Genomic DNA, 19,862 nt, shown 5'->3' on the forward strand with positions numbered 1-19,862 from the left:
GAAGTCCCTGGGGAGGTCCGAGTCAAGCCAAAGGCCTTCCTCACTCCCCAGCTTCTGTTCAGCCTGAACACCCCCACCACCAGTAAGTGCCTGGTTGCCCTCATCCATCTCAGGTATGCAAGAAGCTCCTAATGATACTGAGCAATCTCTGGACTGGGACAGAACAAGTCCCTCATCACAGACTTCTCCCTCTTCAGGTGTGTATGCTGCCACCAGAACCTCTGAGACAGGTGTATCACTCAGTGATAAATCCTCAGTACCTCTATCTGCCTTTTTAGCCACTAGAGCATCTGAGCCTTGTGCCTTCCTCTTTATGGACCTTTTTGACACTGATGGCCCTTCATCTTCCTCTTCCTACATCCTCTCTCCCCAACTCGCTTCCTGGACACATTGCACCTCCTGCCCCACTTCTGTCACAGCTGCTTTCAAAAAGTCTAGCCCTGGCATCTCTGAAATCTCTGAAAGGCACATTTAGCCCCGCCCCCGCTTCTGGCTCTCTCACCACTTCTCCGGTTTCCTCTCCTTCTTGGCCTTCCATTAAGAAGCTTCCATTCCGTGAAAAACTTCGGCTTCCCTTTTTTCCAGGTTCCCTATTGGCAGCCTCCCCGCCAATAACAATGCCCGCATCTTCCAAAACTTCATCCACCTCTCTTCGTCTCCCCTCTTCATTTGCAGCACCTGGTCTTACACCTGCAGCACCACTAACGACTTCTGAAAAGGTCCTTTTCCGTAAAGCACAGTATTTGAATACATGCCCTGCACCTCAGCACAAATTACATCTTCTCTTTGCATTCTGAAGATAGGTGACCGACTCCCTCACATCTTCTGCAGATTCGCTCCCTGCAGTCCACCACATGATGTCCCTCTTTCCTACATCTCCTGCAAACCAAGGGCTGTCCGTAATAAAATAAGTACCCCCTGTTGGAGCCTATCTCAAACGATGCAGGCGGGTGCAAAAATCCGTCCGGAGCTGACCCATTTTCCCTAAAACGCACTCTGAAACGCCTCTTCCCTGTCCAATAGTTTTTCCTGTCTATTATCTTCACCCCTATGCCCTGAATATCCATGAAGCGCTTCAAAAAAGACTGTCTTCAGGCACATAGGGGTTGAACATTACCACTGTTAAAGATCTTAACTCCCTTGCAAACAAAGGCTCCACATAGTAATCCACAAAAGGTTTTTCCTCTTTCCTTCCGTTCAGTACTGCCCAAAAACACGGCAGCCGAAAAGGGGGCCGGCCTGCTTGCCGAGAGTCGAGATGCAGGAAAGCGCACAGAGGGAGCATGGGAACGGAGAGGGCGAGAGAGACAGACACAGAGACACACAGATGGACGAGAGACGAGACCGGAGAAGAAGGAACTCCAGTCCACCTCGCTTGCTTGCTAGCTACGTCTGTCTTTTCACCGCTGAGAGAAGGTGGTGCACCGCTCCCGGAGGCGCTGCAATACCGGGCCGATGCGTGGAGAGGACGGAGCAAGCTCCTGATCCAGCTCCCTGTTCCAAAAATCCGTTTAATATGTGGTCCCCCGATGGGGGACATATCAGATATTAAACTGATAAGAACAGATTTTTTTTATATTTTATTAGAAAACAGTACAAAAAACAGTGCTTAAAAGTTTATTCTACCCACCACCTTTAACACCACGTGATCAAGTCCTTCCATCTTTCCCATGCAGCAGCAAAACCCCATCAGAAGACGTCCCATTTGATCCTTCATGAAATGTCACTTTTAACCCACTTCAGGATTCCTGGAACAGACCTCTCCACGCCATGTTTTACCAGCTCAGTCCTTGCCTCCCATACGTACAGCTTGGGCAGGCTGATCAAAAACCACAGAAGAAAAGTTGTTCCACTTCCGGGAACCGGCCACACCCTTCATCACCATGTTTAGAGTCAAGAGGGACCCCAGGCCTACCTGCGCGTATAGGTGCTGGCTGGACCTCCACACCCTCTGCACAAACCCGCACTCCCAGAAGACGTGATTAACAGTTTCTTCCCCTGTGCAGCCGTGCCTCGGGCACTGGCTCTTCTTTGACAGTCCGTGCGAGTACATGACGGCCCTGACCGCCATTCGACCCCACACACCAAGCCAGTTCAGGTCTTTAAGTCTGTTGTCCAGGCCCTTTGGTTGGACCTGCTGCCAGATGTCGCTGGGCACACCCAGGAGCGCTGGCCTGTCCAGTGCTGTGACCACCTGATACATCCGCCTATGGCTCAGCGCTACGTCCTTGTCCCGTACCTCTGGATGTGCCCGCAGCCACTGCACTGCGTGGCGGTAGTGCAGTGGGAGCCGCTCAGCCTTCGGGGTCGTGTTCTTCCAGGCGGCCAGGTGTCTCATACTCGCTGCCAGCCAGAGGCTCACGAACCGGCCGCACAGGTGGGGCGGGTTACCGTGCAGGATGACACGCAGGTTGGCAATGAAAACGCAGTCCAACTTCGCTGGGAAGTTCGGGATCCCTCTGCCTCCTTCCATGATGGGCCTGTACACGTCAGTTTGGCGGATCCGTTCGTATGAGTGGCCCCACACGAATGCGAAAACTGTTTTGACCAGCTCTTTCCTTTTCCTTGTAGGTAGGGGGTACACTACTGCCAGGTGGAGCAACAAGGGCAGGATCTCCACCTTCAGCACCAGCGCCTTCCCTATCCATGTTAGGGATCGTTGCTGCCAAAGGCCCGGTTTCTGCTTGATCTTCTGGAACCTGGCCTCCCAGTTCAGTCCTGAGGGGTCCGAGGTGTGAAAAAGGACCCCCAGGATTTTCACTGGATCCATTGTCTGTTTTAGTCCCCCGATGATCTCCGGTACGTACGGCCAGGTTCCAAAAAGCTTCACCAGGCTCTTGGCGCGGTTCAGTTGGGCGCCGGTGCCTCTGGAGTAGGCCTCCACGATATCCAACAGGCTCCTGTCAGAGCGGAGGAGGAGTGTCACGTCGTCAGCGTAGGCCGCGATTTTAGCTTCCTGCCCACCTCCACCTGGCACTGTAATTCCTGTCACGCCGGGCTCCTTCCACAACTGGTCCAGTAAGAGCTCGAGGAAGATGACATACAGCAGGGGCGAGAGTGGACATCCCTGTCGCACACCACACCTTACCGGAATCCTCCTCCCTGCTGCTCCGTTGATGCTTACCCGGGACGCTGCACCGTTGTAGAGTGCTTCAATCCACCTGACGAAACCATCAGGCAGACCTTTCTTTCTCAGGAGTGCCCACAGGATCCCATGATGGACCCGGTCGAACGCCTTCACTTGGTCTAGGCTCACCAGCATGAGCGGCAGGCCTCTGTCCTCCACCCAGGCGATAGTGTCCCTGATCAGCTGCAGGGTCCAGCTGATCTTCCGGCCTGCCACGCCACATGTCTGGTCTGCTCCGACCAGCGCAGGCATCACCGTTCTTAGGCGGCCGCCCAGCACCCACTTCTTCACCACCTCCACCCAGGTTCCAGCCCCTCCGTCTGCTCCCCGCGATGTTCCCGGTCGTTCGCCGTCTGATCCCCGCGCTGTTTCCAGCTGCTCCATGTCTGATCCCCATGACATTCCTGGCCGCTCACCGTCCTCTTCTCCCTGACGCTTCTCCTTCTCCTGTTCCCGTCCCTGTTTTCCTCCCTTCTTCTCACCCTTACCGGGGGGCCTGCTACCCGTCAGCCGGCCTTCCCCCTCGCTGTCCTCATCTGCCTGCCTGATCCACTCCTTGACCACCTTCTCCATGTCCGTGCCCCTCTTGTTGCATTGCCGGAATAGGTGGCCTCTATCCCCGCACAGGGAGCACTCTTTCACTTTGCAGTCTCGGGTTTGGTGTCCCTGGCAGCCGCACTTCCCGCATTTTTCCACACTACTTGCCCCCTCTCGGTGCCCGAAGGTCCGGCACTTCCTACAGAATTCAGGCTGGTCCCAATAGAACAAATACCCCCTACCTCCTCCTATTGCGAACGTGCCTGGTGGGTGGCTGTATCCGTCCTTTGACTTTCCGTCCCGCCGCAGTTCCACCAGGTACCGACGCTTTCCCGTCCAAACGGTACGTGTGTCCGACCAAAGGTCCCACCCTCACCTCCACGTATCTGCTTAAAAAGGTAGTCACGTCGGCATCTGTCACGAACGGGTCGAACATGTGCAGGACCACCCACCTCTTGCTGTCGCTCTGTAGTCCACTGCACTCATACTCCCGGAATCCGCCGTCCTCGATGATTTCATTGCACTTTTCTACCATCCTCTTGTGGATGTCTGCACTGACAAATCTGGTGTCGATGACCTGTGGAAAAGTGTTGTCCTCACGATCCCTTCTGTCCCACGACCTCTGACCTTAGCTAAAAGGCCGAGAAGCGATGGCCCCAAAGGGGCGGACCGACGCGCGGGCGTTCCGCTGGCGCACAGTGGCGCAGGCCGACTCCTCTGGAGCCCGGCACCCGCGCAGCTGCCGGCCTCCCTGCAGCCAGAGGCCTGCCGCCGGACTCTGCTCCCCCTCTCTCTTGCCTGCCTGCCTGTCAGTCCCGGGCGGGGGCCCTGCTCTTTGATCTTCTGTCAACGGCCCGACAACGACCGCAGCCGCAGGGGGCGCCAGCCTCCCGGCCTCCTTAGCTTAGGCCCCTCCCACCGGTGGCAGCTGTGCCCAACCAGCTGCAGGCGAAAGCCGAGCGCCAGCACCTGCGGGCAGAGGCAAGGGGCAGCACGCACACACGCCTGCCTGCCGAAAAAAAAGAAAGAAAAGGTGGATATACTACGTTTTTTGGAGGGAAAACGCCCAGCTGTCGAAAGGGGCCCGCCTGCAGGGACAGGGGCGGACACACACACACACATACACAAGCAAGCCACGCCTGCCTCCTTGGGAAAAGGCTGACAAAACTAAGTTTTTTGGAGGGAAAACGCACGGGAGCCGAAAAGGGCGCCGGCCTGCTTGCCAAGAGTCGAGACGCGGGAAAGCGCACTGAGGGAGCACGGGAACGGAGACGGAGACGGGGAGGGGGAGGGAGAGACAGACACAGAGACACACAGATGGACGAGAAACGAGACCGGAGAAAAAGGAGCTCCAGTCCACCTCGCTTGCTTGCTTGCTTGCTCGCTCGCTAGCTACGTCTGTCTTTTCATCGCTGAGAGAAGGTGGTGCACCGCTCCCGGAGGCTCTGCAATACCGGGCCGATGCGTGGAGAGGACGGAGCAAGCTCCTGATCCAGCTCCCTGTTCCAAAAATCCATTTAATATGTGGTCCCCTGATGGGGGACGTATCAGATATTAAACTGATAAGAACAGATTTTTTTTGTTTTTATTGCAAAATTAGAAAATCAAACACAAGGTTTCCATGACAAAATTCAAGGTGTCATCCAAAATCATTATACATCAGTTTCTACACACATTTAACACAGGTAAATCAAAACAACTCTTACAACAAAATCAAACCCTTCCACCTTTCCCGTGCTGCGTGATATCCCCATTTCTGTACATCTCTTTTAATCCGAAATTTAACTTCGTGTACTATTCGCTGATAGATGCTATTAACTGTTCTTACTTTGCCCTTATGAATTAAAACGTCTCTTGCATCCCACAATTCAACCTTGACCATACTGATCAGGAACCATAACAGGAAATTAACACTACCCCTTTTAACTCCCCCTTTGATCCCATACAGTACCACTGATGTTGACACATGAAAAGATACATCCAACAATCTGAACAGTCTATTACATTTCTTCCATACCTTTTGTACAAAATCACATTCCAGAAAAGCATGCTTTATTGTCTCTATATTTTTACCTTCTTCTCGTGGGCACACAGAGTTCCTCGTCAATTTATGCTTGTAAAGTACCTCACGCACTGGCAGCCGTCCCCACACCATCTTCCAGTTGAGGTCGAAGAGCCTGTGTTCCAGACCTCGTGGTTGGATTTTAGGCCACACAGCTTTCTTCCCTTTCCACTCTATCGGGATCTTAATCGCATCTATCAGATGCTGATATAGCAGTCTATGATTCAATATTATCGATACCTCCCCTCTATCCCAGTATCTCTTTAGCCAAGCTTGAGCATGTTTATAATGCCAAGGGAGATCACTTCCATGCGGCACTACATTGGACCATGACACCAAAAATCTCACACATTGCGCAAACCAAAAACGCATAAAATATTGGTGCGCATGACTCACTGGAGAACTTAAGGCCAGGCGCAGATTGGACACAAAAATACAATCTAATTTTAATGGGAAATCTGGGACACCTCTTCCACCCTGCTCTATTGGTCGAACCATATCCACTCGCTTGATATACTCATACTTACCATCCCAAATGAAACAGAACGCTTCGCTGACCAAAGTGCGTCTAAGCTTTGCCGGCAGAGGATAAACATATGTCAAGTAAACAAGGAGCAGTAAAATGTCCACTTTCAATACTAGCACCTTCCCAATCAGAGTCAGTCTTAGCTTTGTCCATAAACCCAATTTCCTCCTCACCATTCCAATTCTCGAAATCCAATTGCAATATCCTGAGCCTCTTCGCAGAAAATCGAGTCCCAAAATCCTTATAGGTCCTGTGCACAAAATAAAACCGCCACCCCACTGCTCCGATACTTCACTAGAGCCGAAAGTTTTAAAAGTGCTTTTCGCTACATTCAAACGTGCACCGGATGCCCTCGAGAAGACTTCAAAAATTTCTAGAGCAAAACTCAAGCTAGAAGTGGTTCCTACCAATAACGTCATGTCATCTGCGTACATTGTCAATTTAAGTCTTTCACCTCCACTTCCTGGCAATACCAATCCGTCTATCCTTCTATCACCTCGAATAGCAGATGCAAAAGGCTCCATATACATTACGAATAAAAGTGGCCAGAGAGGGCAGCCCTGTCTCACCCCTGCCTTCTGATGAACTAAATCTCCCAACCAACCATTTATCATTGCTCTGCTGCCTACATTATTATACAGAGTCTGGAGCCAACCTATCATTGTTGGGCCAAATCACATTTTCTCTAGTACCAGCCACAAAAACTCATGAGAGACTCTATCGAAAGCTTTTTCGAGGTCTAGGTTAGCCAATATTAAAGGCACACTCCTCTGTTCTGCCCATGCTATAGTGTCCCTTAATAACTGCAAAGTCCATCTGCTTGACCTCCCTTCCACTCCGCAAGTTTGATCCCTTCCTATTACAGTGGGCATCACAGACGACAAGCGGTTGGCAAGCAACTTAGCCATTATCTTATAGTCTACGCACAATAGTGTTAATGGCCTCCAATTTCTCAACAATGTGCGATCCCCTTTCTTATATACCAAAGTTAAAATTCCTTCCCTCAAGGACTGACCCATACACTTTTTATTAAAAATCTCTTCCATCAATCTCAAGAGGAAAGGACCTAAAATCCCCCAAAAGGTGCCATAAAATTCCACCGGGATCCCGTCTATACCCGGTACCTTCCCCTTTTTTAATGATCTCATCGCTGCCTCCAGCTCAGACAACTCAAAGGGCCTTTCCAATCCATCCCTTTCTTCTTCCGACAGTCACTTGTAGTGTCTGGAGCACTGCTCTGGCCGCCTCCCTCTCACATGTCTTCTCCGAAAATAAATCTTCATAAAACTTTGTTTCTCGGAGCATTCCCTCTCTATCCGAGATCTGTTCACCACTAGTGCTTGTAATTGCATACAGGACCCTCTTCTCCTGTCTTTTCCTAACTTTATTAAAGAAAAATGTGGAGCACTTCTCATAGTGCTCCAAGACTTCTATTCTCGCACGAAAAAGAAAATCTCTTGCTCTTCTCTCGTGGTGTTCTTTTATCTGTTTCACGAGATCCTTAATCTGCTGTACCGACTCCTCACCTGGGGCGCTATACCATCTCCATTATCATAAACCTTCTCCAAGTTTTTCTCCAATGTCTCCACATCCTCCCTCTCCCTCTTCCTCCTCTCCCTACAATACTTCCTGGAAACTTTCCCTATTATAATTTTGATCTCCTCCCATAACTCCACCAAAGATCCACCCTCTGTCTTTCTACTCAAAAGTCTTTCTAGTGTCCTCTCCATCATCCTTCTTTAGCTTTCTTCTAACACTGCACATTTTAACCTCCAGGCTCCTCTGCCGAAATTAGGTCCAAAATCCTCTACCTCAATATTCAACATACAATGATCTGAAAACCATACTGGGGTCACTTTAGCATTCTCCACTTTTACCTTACTGGAGGCGAAGACATAATCCAGCCTCCTTCTAACACCTCTAGTATTGCTCCAGGTGCATCCCACCCGGGATCGATTGCCCTCTTTATGACAATCCTTCAGATTGTACATTTGCACCATGTCCTTCACCACCCTAGCATCCCCATCCTTCTCGTTATCTATGTCTGTTAAAATCTCCACCCATTACCACCACCCTATTCGTGACACACAGCGGACTCAAGCTGGCTAAAAAGTCCCTCCTCTCTCTGATTGCCGCTGGTGCATATACGCACTCAAACCTAAAATCCAGACTGTTAATCTTTGCATCCACATGCAACAGCCTACCTGGCTCACTCACCCTCACCTCTCCACACTCCACTTGAGGATCCCCAAAAAGGATCCCTATTCCCGTGGAGTTCACCTTTCCGATGCTCCACCTTGAGGGGCCACGGTCCCGCAAGGCAGTCAGAGCCTCCAGATCTTTCCCATCTTTAATATGAACCTCCTGTAAAAAACATACGGTAGGTTTCAATTTCTTAATGCACTCAAAAACAGCTATTCTCTTGGCTATATCTCGCAATCCTCTCACATTTATGGTAAATATATTACTCATTAGCTATTTATGCTGAAGGGTCAGGTCCAAGCCTTCTGGGCTTTTCCCTCACCCTCCTTGATGTAGGCCTGTAGATCAGACCCACACCTAATTACATCCTCTCTCTTCTTACCTTTGAGACCCATCCCTAGGACTTCCCTTCTGCTATGGTCAAAAAATGGCTTAACACTACTAAACTGTTTAAAAATATCCTTAATTTTCTCAAACCCTTTAGGGTATCTCACCCCCTCCCTATACCATGTGGTTTGTTTTAAAAAAACACTGGTGGTCTCAAGGTCAAGCCTCCAGGAACTCCCCACCTGCTTCACTTTCCGTCGTAAATCCTCATACCTCTTCTGGCGATCTCTTTTAGCTGAGTCCCCAGCCCTTTGAGTTTCCCTGTCCTTAATTCAAACAATGCCTGCTGTGCAGCTATGGCTGTCTTCTGGTCTCTACTTGTTATCCTAATTAGATTCCTTCCCTCTATCTCAAATACCACCCCTTCTTGTGCTAATTTCCCCAAACTAGGGAAAGATGAGAAATCAATCTGGCCCTCCTCATTAATTTTCTGTTCAGACAGAAAATCTGTCGTTGCAGCAACTATGAGTCCTACCAACCCACAAGGTCGCTTATTTTGACTGGAAATACCCTCTACCTGTTTCTCAGACTCCCCACTTGTTTGCAGGGCCGTCTCAGCTACCACCTCGGGAGTTGAGACTTCCTCACTACTCTGCCCTCCTTCCAATTTTCTTTTAGCGGCCCCTCCAGACCATTCCATTCCCCCTTCTTTCTCTCCTATAGTTTGCTGAATGGTACTCATAATGTCCTGCATTGCTTCCAGATTTTTAGCAGTCCGAGCTGCAATGTCCTCAACTGCTGTTGAAATCTCTTCCTGGTCTACCTCTGGGTCCAGGGTGGGACTTTCGTTCTCCTGACCCTGGACTTCAGCTGATTTCTGTTTCTCTCCTTCTGCCACTTCTCTGATTGTCTCCTCCTCCGCTCCGTCCAGCCCCTCAGTCGCCTCCTCTCCCTCCTCTGTACCTGAAACACAGAGGGACAAAGAAGGCCCAGCAACCCCAGACACGCCCCCTGCCGCCTCCCTGCTTACCGAAGTGTGGCTCAGAGGGCAGTCCTTATACAAATGACCTTCTTCCCCACACAGGTTGCAGGTCTTCTCCTTCTTGCAGCTCGCTCCAAAATGTCCTGTTTTTCCACACTTCCTGCAAACTATTTCTCTGCAGTTTACCGCAAAATGTCCCTCTTTCCCACACCTTCTACATGTCAAAGGTTGTCCGGGATAATGAAGATATCCACGGTTACCTCCAATATAAAAAGTTGCCGGAGGGTGCAAAAAAACATCTTCCTGTGCACTGATAGTTCTCAGGCGAACTTAATACTTCCTTTTCCCTGTCCAATACCTGTTCCTATCTATCACTTTCATGCTCTTTGCGATGATGTCCACAAATCTTCTTAGGAAGAGTTCTATATCTTCTTCTGGCAAGTAGGGATTAAACATGTGTACCGTTAAAGGTCTGTTCTCTCTTACAAAAAGTGGCTCCACAATATTGTCACTCAGTGGTTTCTTGTCTCGGTTAGCTTTTACTATTTCCCACACCCTGCTACATACAATTCTTTTTGACAAGGACAGGTCATATGTCTTTTTTCCTAGGAAATCTTTAAAACAATATACATCCTCTGGGCCTAGTCCAAAAAACCCAAGGACTATCTCCTCCCCAAATACTGCTCTATATCTTAGAATCCTCTCACCAGCTTCTACCTTCTGTACAAAACGAATGGTGTTTCTTAGCTGACCTTCTCTACTGCTGGCGCCCTCTAATGGCCTTCCTGATGAACTTCTGGCTGAAGCCGCAGCTGCCACATAGCTTTTCCCTCCTTCCTTCGCATGTCCTCTCAGCTCTTCCAAGATCTTCACCGGCCAGGGTCCTCCCTGCCGTATCAAAAACGCCTTCGGGAGTCGGCTCCATCCCTCCTTCCTCCCCGCTCCGCCGCTCCCTCTGGTAGGTTGTAGGAAATCTTCTTCCGCTGACGCTCACCTCTCTCCTCTCCGTCCGTCGCTGCTAACTCTTCCCTTGATTCAGTCCTCTAGTCGCAGTCAGGCCACGTACTATTGGATCTGAGCCAAAAGGCCGAGAAGCGATGCCCGACGCCGGCCTTGGGCGGGCACGCGGGCGTCCGGCTGGCACGCAGCGGCGCAGGCCAACGACTCGGGAGCCCGGTCCGCACGCGGCTGCCGGCCACCCGGACTCCGCTCTCCCCCTCTCTTGCCTGCCTGCTTGCTCGCCTGCCTGCCCGCCAGTCCCGGGCGGGGGCCCTGCTCTTGGATCTCCTGTCAATGGCCCGACAATGACCGCAGCCGCAGGGGGGCGCCAGCCGGCTGGCCTCCTTAGCTTAGGCCCCTCCCACCAGCAGCAGCTGTGCCGAGCGAGCTGCAAGCGAAAGCGGACCTTCGGCACCTGCGGGCAGAGGCAAGGGGCAGCGCTCTCTCGGGAGGGACGGGGACACACACACACGCACGCGCCTGCCTGCCTCCCTGGGAAAAGGCTGAAAAAACTCCAAAAAGTTTTTTGGAGGGAAAACGCACGGGAGCAGAAAAGGGGGCCGGCCTGCTTGCAGAGAGAGTCGAGACACGGGAAAGTGCACAGAGACCGAGACCCGAGAAGAGGGAGCTGCAGTCCACCTCGCTTGCTTGCTAGTTATGTCTGTCTTTTCACCGCTGAGAGAAGGTGGTGCACCGCTCCCGGAGGCGCTGCAATACCGGGCCGATGCGTGGAGAGGACGGAGCAAGCTCCTGATCCAGCTCCCTGTTCCAAAAATCCGTTTAATATGTGGTCCCCCGATGGGGGACGTATCAGATATTAAACAGATTTTTTTTTTGGTTAAAAAACAATCACACAACACCCACAACTACCCAGTCACTACCACCCTACACAAACATCCCTCTAATGTCCCGTGCACAGTTCCTTCCATTGCTCCTTCGCCGCATCGAAGCCCCATTTCAAAATGTCCCATCACACTCTTCTTATTTCTTCTTCCACTCTTCTCAGAATCCCTGAAGCCCGCTTTTCCACTCCGTGCTTTATCAGGTCAGTCCGAGCGTCCCACAAAAACGCCTTGGCGAAGCTAATCAGAAGCCACAGGATTGACTTCCAGTTCCAGGCTTGCAATCCTGGTAGTCCCTTCATGATGACTGTTCTTGTCACTGGGAAATCGGGGCTTACCTGGGTGAAAAGGGTCCTGCACGAGCTCCAGACTCTCTGGGCAAAACCACACTCCCCAAAAACGTGACTCACTGTTTCTTCCCTCGCACAGCCGTGTCGCGGGCACAGGCTCTGTTGTGATAGCCTGTGTGCATGCATCACTGCCCTGACTGTCATACGACCCCATACGCTGAGCCAATTCAAGTCTTTAAGTTTAACATCCAGACCTTTCGGCTGGACCTGCTGCCACATGGTACTGGACACACCTGGGATCGCTGGTCTCTCTGTCGTCATCACTATCTTGTAGCTCAACCTGTGGTTCAGGGAGCACAGTCCCTCTTTCACCTCCGGATGTGTCCGCAGCCACCGCACCGCATGGCGGTAGTGCAATGGCAGCTGCTCGGCTTTAGAGGTCGTGTTGGACCAGACAGTCAGGTGTCGCATGCTTGCCGAGAGCCAAAGGCTCACAAACCGACTGCACAGATGGGGTGGATTCTCGTGCAGGATTGTGCATAGGCTCGCCATGAAGGCACAGTCCAGCTTCGTCGGGAAATCGAGGATCGCTCGTCCCCCCTCGGCCAGGGGCCTGTACATGTCGGTCCTCTTGATCCTCTCGTACGTATGTCCCCAGACGAAGCTGAAAATAGCCCTTACCAGTTCTTTCCTCCGCCTGATAGGTAGGGGGTACACTACCGCCAGGTGGAGTAGCAGAGGCCGGATCTCCGACTTCAGCACCAGCGCTTTCCCAATCCAGGTCAGTGATCTTGATTGCCAAAGGCCTAGCTTCTGGTTGGTCTTCGGGAACCTGGCCTCCCAGTTGAGACTCACGGGGTCCTCGGTGTGGAAACTGACCCCCAAGATCTTCACCGGTCCATCTGTCAACGTCAACCCACCAAAGTCCCTCGGTGCGCTCGGCCAGGTCCCAAATACCTTCACTAGGCTTTTGGCCCTGTTCAGTCGAGCGCCGGTGCCCTTGGAGAAATCCTCCACGATGCTGAGAGCTCTCCCCAAGCCCCTCTCGGAATCGGGAAGAGCGTGACGTCATCAGCATACGCGGCGATCTTCGCCATCTGCCCACCTCCACCTGGCACTGGGATCCCGTCCACCTCCGGATCTCTCCTCAGCCGGTCTAGGAGGAGCTCTATAAAGATGACATATAACAAGGGCGAGAGAGGACAGCCCTGTCGCACACCACACCGCACTGGAATACGTTCACCTAAGGCTCCATTAACACATACCCGGGATGTCACGCCGTTGTAAAGGGTCTGAATCCAGCCGACAAACTGGTCCGGCAGACCCTTCCTCTTCAGGAGTGCCCACAGAATTCCGTGATGAACCCGGTCAAAGGCCTTGGTCTGATCCAGGCTCACCAGCATGAGTGGCAGGCCTCTATCTTCCACCCAAGCGATAACATCACGGATCAGCTGCAGGGTCCAGCTGATCTTACGGCCTGCCACACCACACGTCTGGTGAGCCTTCACCAAGGCCGGCATCACTGCTCTCAGGCCGCCGCCCAGCACCCTGGCCAAGAGCTTGTAATCGGTGCACAGGAGTTGAATCGGCCGCCAGTTGTCCAGGTCTTTCTTGTCTCCTCCCTTGTGGATCAGGGAGATGATGCCGATCTTCATAGTAGGCCCGAGTCCATCACGGTCCAACACCTCGTTGAACACCTGCACCAGGAACGGCTCCAGATGGTCCCAAAAGGCGAGGTAGAATTCCGTCGGCAGACCATCGATGCCAGGGACAGTGCCCTTCCTCATACCCAGCAAGGCAGATCTGATCTCTGCCCCTGACACTGCCCCGCACAATGCAGCGGGGTCGTCTACCGTCTTCTCCACCCCGCCCAGGATCCCATTCCTGATGCTGGGGTTGGTCTCCTTTACGTCAAACAAGGCATTATAGTACTCTGTGGCACACTCTAACATCCCGGGTATGTCAGTGGCTACAGACCCGTCTGCCCTCTGGACGCTTTCAAAGAGGCTGCGTTCTTGCTGCCTCCTCACGGCGCCGAAGAACTGGGCTGAGCAACTTTCGTCACTTTCCCTCCAGACTCCCCGTAATCTGAAAAGGAAATCTTTGGCCCACTGCAGCCACTTACCCCTTAGCAGGCTCCTGATCTGAGCGACCCGCTCGCCGTTGAAGGCGCCCCCCTGGTTCAGTTGCGCGTATAGTGCTTCCAGCTCTTCCTGGAGCTTAGTGCACTGGTGTTCGTCCAAGCTTCGGATTATCTTACAGTACCTCTTCGTCACGACCGAGATGGTATGCTTGCAGGACTCCAACCAGTACACTGCCGAGCTGAAGGACTTCCTCCTCTCCTCGTAGTCACTTAGCACTGTAATGATCTTCCTCCGATATCTCGCCTCCTGCAGAACTTGCCTATTCAGCTTCCAGTAGCCTGCCTGGAAGCGGGGGTCCTCGACACCGAAGGAGACCATTAACACATAATGATCTGAAAACCAGGTGGGGGTCACTTGCCTGCTTAGGGTTGCCCAGTTTGCTGGGGTGAAAACGTAATCCAAGCACCTGAAGGTTCCCCTTCCGTTGTCCCAAGTGTGGTGTGTGACGTCGCGAAACCCGTCCCTCAGGCCAAAACACGTGATCATGGACTGAAGTAAGTGGACGCCCTCGCCGTGTGCGTCCCCCAGCTCGATGTTGAAGTCTCCGCCAATGATCAGCTCCCTGTTCGTGTACAACAAGGGCTCCAGATCTCTCAGGAAGGCACCCTGCTGCCGTCTGTCTGCCGGGGCGTACGCTGCAAGCAGTCTGGATTTAACTCCTCTCCGGGTCCCGTCAACCACCATCAGACGTCCGGGGACCACTGAGCTGACCACCTGAGCGGAGAAACCTGGGGAACCACACGATGCCCACGCCGGAGGAGTTTACCCCCCCCCCCAACGCTCCACCACGAGGGCCCCTGCGTCCACTCCTTCTGGAAAAGCTTCACGTCCTCGTGGTCCTTAAGATGGGCCTCCTGCACAAAACAAATGTCAAAACGTCTTTGGGACAGGTCTCGGAAGACTCCAACCCTCTTTACCTGATTCCGCAATCCCCTCACGTTAGCCATGGCCACTGTGAAGGTCATTACGGCTAGACAGGTGCTCTACCCCTGTTGTACTTCCCAAGCTTTCGCTGTCTGAGTTACCCATAAGGGTGACCGCTGGGACCGGGCTCACGCCTGGGTCCACGCAAAAGCTAGGGTCGGGGTCGGGTCTCAGACTCGGGTCATAAACAGGCCCAGGGTCTAAATCAGGCCCGGGGTTGGGATCAAGGCTGGTGTCAAGGACAAGGCCGGGCGTACTAGGCTGGCAGATCGTCATCGGGCTCCCCTCATCCTCAGTCGTTTGTAGGGCAGGGAGTGAGCTCCAAGCCGCTATCCCGGCTCCGCTGCCCTCTGGCTCCTGGTCACTCTGAGCTAGCTCCGGCTCAGCCTCCTCTTCCATCTCCTCCTGGTCCACCACCACCTCCTTGCGGCGACCCCCGGACCTCTTCTTCTTGTCCTCCGATTCTGTCTGTCCCTTACCAGCCTGCGCCAGCTTCCTAGATCGGACCATCGTCACGGGCACCCGATATGTCGTTCCCTCCTCATCCGCCGGCTCTAGCGCTGCAGATGTCCCGGCTTCCGCCGGAACAGGTCCTTCCTTCACAATGTCTGCCCAGCTCCCTTTAACGCACTCAACGTCCCGCGATGGCCCTTCCTGTGGATCTTCCTCTGTCTCCTGTCTTCGGCGTCTTCCCTTTCCCCTTCCGCCTCGGCTTCCCCACCGTCTGCCACTCGTTCTCCTCCACGCCCTTCCCAGGGGCTTCTTTGGCTTTGGCCTGGCCGTCCTCTCCACTGTCTCCCGCTTCGCTGTCCTCTGCCCCGCTCTCCCCTGCTGCCAGGCCCACACCTTCATAGAAATCCTTATTAAAATCGGCATTCCTATGACGGCAGTCACGGTACAGTGACGCCACACAGCGAGCATTCTTTAATTGGGCAATGCTGTGTCTCATGACCCCGTTTGTTACACTTCCTGCATTCAGTTACTTTAGAGTCGGCCTCCCGGTACCCATACTCCCGACACTTGCGACAAAAGACCGGCTGGATCCCGTAGTACAGGTACCCCCTACCTGTTCCGATTACAAAGGTGGCAGGCGGGTGGGCGAATCCTCCAGGGGACCTGGGGTCCTTCCGCAGCTCGACGCGGTATTGCCTCTTCCCTGTCCAGACCTTACGCCGATCTATAATGAGCTTCGGCGGCTCCAGAACTTCCACATAGCGACGGAGAAAGGTGGTGACATCACAATCCGGCATAAAGGGATCGAACATGTGAAGGATCACCATCCTCTCGTTGTCACTCTGCAACCCCACACACTTATAGTTTCCCAGCTTACCGTCTTTTTGAGCTGCTATTACCTGCGCCGTAGCATGGTGGTGCCCCTTCTCCATCACAAAGGAAAGATCCATGAAACACAGCACCCGATTCCACTGTAAACATTTAATCTCCGCGACTTCTAGCTGCAAGACACCAAACAGTACCTCTTCCTCAGTCGTCCCTTCCCGGCATCTCCCCATCCGCCTTCCAAATGAAGCGGATGGTCTTGCGAATGTTGGGACCCTCTTCCGCCTTCCTCGCTGCCCTGGGGTCCGCAGCCATCGCAATGCAGCATTTTCGGCTGCCGAAGCAGCCTACTCACTAAAGCCGGGGTCCAAAAACATCCACAGTCCGAAATCCAGGCAATCCAACAGCGTAGTCCTCCTCGGCAGTCTCCTCTCCGGTGTTCTCTTCCACGGTCTTCTGGAGTTCCCTCGGCCGCGGACAAGCCACGTACCAAGATTGCAGCCAAAAGGCCGAGAAGCGATGCCCGACGCCGGCCTTGGGCGGCTGCGCGGGCGTCCGGCTGGCGCGCAGCGGCGCAGGCCGACGCCTCGGGAGCCCGGTCCGCATGCGGCTGCCGGCAGCCCGGACTCCGCTCTCCCCCTCTCTTGCCTGCCTGCTCGCCAGTCCCGGGCGGGGGCCCTGCTCTTGGATCTCCTGTCAACGGCCCGAGAACGACCACAGCCGCAGGGGGGCGCCAGCCGGCCGGCTTCCTTATCTTAGGCCCCTCCCACCAGCAGCCCTTGGCCGAGCCGTGCCGTCGCTTGGCCAATACCTTCCCCTGCTCCTGCTCACTCTCCGCAGTCTCCGGAACTGTTGTGATCACCTCTTCCGTATCCGGGTCAGCAGGGCCTTGCCCCACTTCCTGCAGGGGCTCGGCCTCCTGTACGTCCACAGTAGCCGGAGCTACGTCCACAGTAGCCGGAGCTACATCCATCTCCACGCCAGCAACTTCCTCCTCAATCACTGGAGCAGCATGCACCACCTCCTCCTCCTCCTCCTCCTCCTCTCCATCCACCCTCAGTGTACTGTTATCATACTCCCTTGCTCTTCGTATATCTCTCCATACACAGTTCCTGAACAAATGTCCTTCAGTCTGACACAGGGTACACACTTTCTTCCGGCACTCCCTTGCTACGTGCCCAAAACCTCCACACACTGTGCACTCATTCCCCCTACACTCAGCAGCTTGATGTCCAAAATTACGACATTGTCTGCAAAATTTGGGCTGGTTCTGATAGAAAAGATAACCCCTACTACCTCCTAGCGAAAAGGATGCCGGGGGGGGGGTGAAAGCCCTCTGCCCCACGTGCGTCTGACCATAGCTTCACCCTGTACTTCCTAGCCCAGACGTTACGGCTATCGATAATTTTCTCCGTCTGGCTGATGACTGAGACGTGCCTCAGCAGAAAAGCTGTTACATCATCATCGCTCAGAAAAGGATCATACAAATGCACCATCACCACACGAAAATTGTTGTAATAACAGCCCAGCACTTCAAAATCACTCAAAAATTTCTCGTCCTTCTTATCCGTGTACCTTGCAGACACCCTCTTGTAAATCTCCTCATCTCTAAAGGTGACATCCATATACTTCAAAGGTCTATTCCCTTGTGAACATAAAATCTCTTCTGCTTGTCTTCAAACTCACATCTCCCAGGCAGTTCTCCTCCTCGCATCCAGCGAAAGCGCAAAGTCCATTTCAGCCTGGGAGCCTCCCAGGGCTGGTCGAAGGAGTCAAACCCTTCCGCCATCCTGGAGGAGGCCTCCAGGCCAGCTCCTCGAAGGGTCCACTCCAGTCCAACAACGAAGAAACACCAAAACACTCCACACTATCAGGCAATCCAAATGTCGAAAAGTAGTCCACAGGCAAAATCCTGGTCCGCAGGTCGTCGTTCCGGTCGCAATCCTCTTCCCGATCTTCGCCAAAAGGCCGAGAAGCGATGCCCGACGCCGGCCTTGTTCGGGTGCGCGGGCATCCGGCTGGCGCGCAGCGGTACAGGCCAACGCCTCGGGAGCCCGGTGTGCGCAGCGGCGCAGGCCCCCCGGACTCCGCTCTCCCCCTCTCTTGCCTGCCTGCTTGCTTGCCTGCCCGCCAGTCCCGGGCGGGGGCCCTGCTCTTGGATCTCCTGCCAACGGCCCGACAACGACCGCAGCCGCAGGGGGGCACCAGCCGGCCGGCCTCCTTAGCTTAGGCCCCTCCCACCAGCAGCAGCTGTGCCCAACCGGCTGCAAGCGAAAGCCGAGCGCCAGCACCTGCGGGCAGAGGCAAGGGGCAGCTCTCTCTCGGAAGGGAGGGACGGGGACGCGCGCACGCACACACGCCTGCCTGCCGAAAAAAAAAGAAAAGGTGGATATACTAAGTTTTTTGGAGGGAAAACGCACGGGAGCCGAAAAGGGGGCCGGCCTGCTTGCCCAGAGAGTCAAGGCGCGAGAAAGCGCACAGAGGGAGCGAGAGAGAGACGGACACAGAGACATACAGATGGACGAGAGACGAGACCCGAGAAGAAGGAGCTCCAGTCCACCTCGCTTGCTTGCTTGCTACGTCTGTCTTTTCACCGCTGAGAGAAGGTGGTGCACCGCTCCCGGAGGCGCTGCAATACCGGGCCGATGCGTGGAGAGGACGGAGCAAACTCCTGATCCAGCTCCCTGTTCCAAAAATCCGTTTAATATGTGGTCCCCCGATGGGGGACGTATCAGATATTAAACTGATAAGATCAGATTTTTTTTATGTTTTATTAGAAATCAGTAAAAAACAGTGCTTTAAAAGTTTACTCTACCCTCCACCTTTACACCCACGTGATCGTCCTTCCATCGTTCACGTGCCGCAGTGAATCCCCATCAGAGGACGTCCCACCGGATCTTCAGTGAGACGTCCCTCTTGACTCGCTTCAAGATGTCCGGCACTGACCTCTCCGCCCCATGTTTGACCAGCTCTGACCTCGCGTCCCAGACGTGGAGCTTGGTCAGGCTGATCAGGAGGCACAGCAGAAACGCCGCATTCCATCTTTGGGAACCAGCCACGCCCTTCATCACCGTGTTCAGCGTCAGGAGGGACCCCAGGCCTACCTGTGTGTACAGGTGCTGGCTGGACCTCCACACCCTCTGCACGAACCCGCACTCCCAAAAGACGTGGTTGACGGTTTCTTCCCCTGTGCAGCCGTGCCTCGGGCACTGGCTCTTCTTTGACAGTCCGTGCGAGTACATGACGGCCCTGACCGCCATTCGACCCCACACACCAAGCCAGTTCAGGTCTTTAAGTCTGTTGTCCAGGCCCTTTGGTTGGACCTGCTGCCAGATGTCACTGGGCACACCCAGGAGCGCTGGCCTGTCCAGTGCTGTGACCACCAGGTACATCCGCCTATGGTTCAGCGCTATGTCCTTGTCCCGTACCTCTGGATGTGCCCGCAGCCACTGCACTGCGTGGTGGTAGTGCAGTGGGAGCCTCTCAGCATTCGGGGTCGTGTTCTTCCAGGCGGCCAGGTGTCTCATACTCGCTGCCAGCCAGAGGCTCACGAACCGGCCGCACAGGTGGGGCGGGTAACCATGCAGGATGATGCACAGGTTAGCGACGAAAACGCAGTCCA

General features: G+C 53.8%; 3 non-coding genes and 1 pseudogene across 3 annotated transcripts; all 4 read right to left on the reverse strand.

Moving 5' to 3' along the window:
• Window positions 1-1,414: 1,414 nt before the first annotated feature.
• Window positions 1,415-1,604, reverse strand: LOC138223404 (U2 spliceosomal RNA). Its single transcript, XR_011181845.1, has one exon. It is a non-coding gene; the product is annotated as a U2 spliceosomal RNA (small nuclear RNA).
• A 3,480-nt stretch (window positions 1,605-5,084) lies between these two features.
• LOC138223412 (U2 spliceosomal RNA) lies at window positions 5,085-5,273 on the reverse strand. The gene has a single exon (XR_011181852.1). It is a non-coding gene; the product is annotated as a U2 spliceosomal RNA (small nuclear RNA).
• A 6,172-nt stretch (window positions 5,274-11,445) lies between these two features.
• Window positions 11,446-11,612, reverse strand: LOC138223513 (U2 spliceosomal RNA; annotated as a pseudogene).
• A 7,232-nt stretch (window positions 11,613-18,844) lies between these two features.
• On the reverse strand, window positions 18,845-19,035 carry LOC138223475 (U2 spliceosomal RNA). Its single transcript, XR_011181902.1, has one exon. It is a non-coding gene; the product is annotated as a U2 spliceosomal RNA (small nuclear RNA).
• Between the last annotated feature and the right edge of the window lie 827 nt (window positions 19,036-19,862).

This window comes from Lepisosteus oculatus, chromosome 16, assembly GCF_040954835.1.
Source record: "Lepisosteus oculatus isolate fLepOcu1 chromosome 16, fLepOcu1.hap2, whole genome shotgun sequence".
Lineage (NCBI taxonomy): Eukaryota > Metazoa > Chordata > Actinopteri > Semionotiformes > Lepisosteidae > Lepisosteus > Lepisosteus oculatus.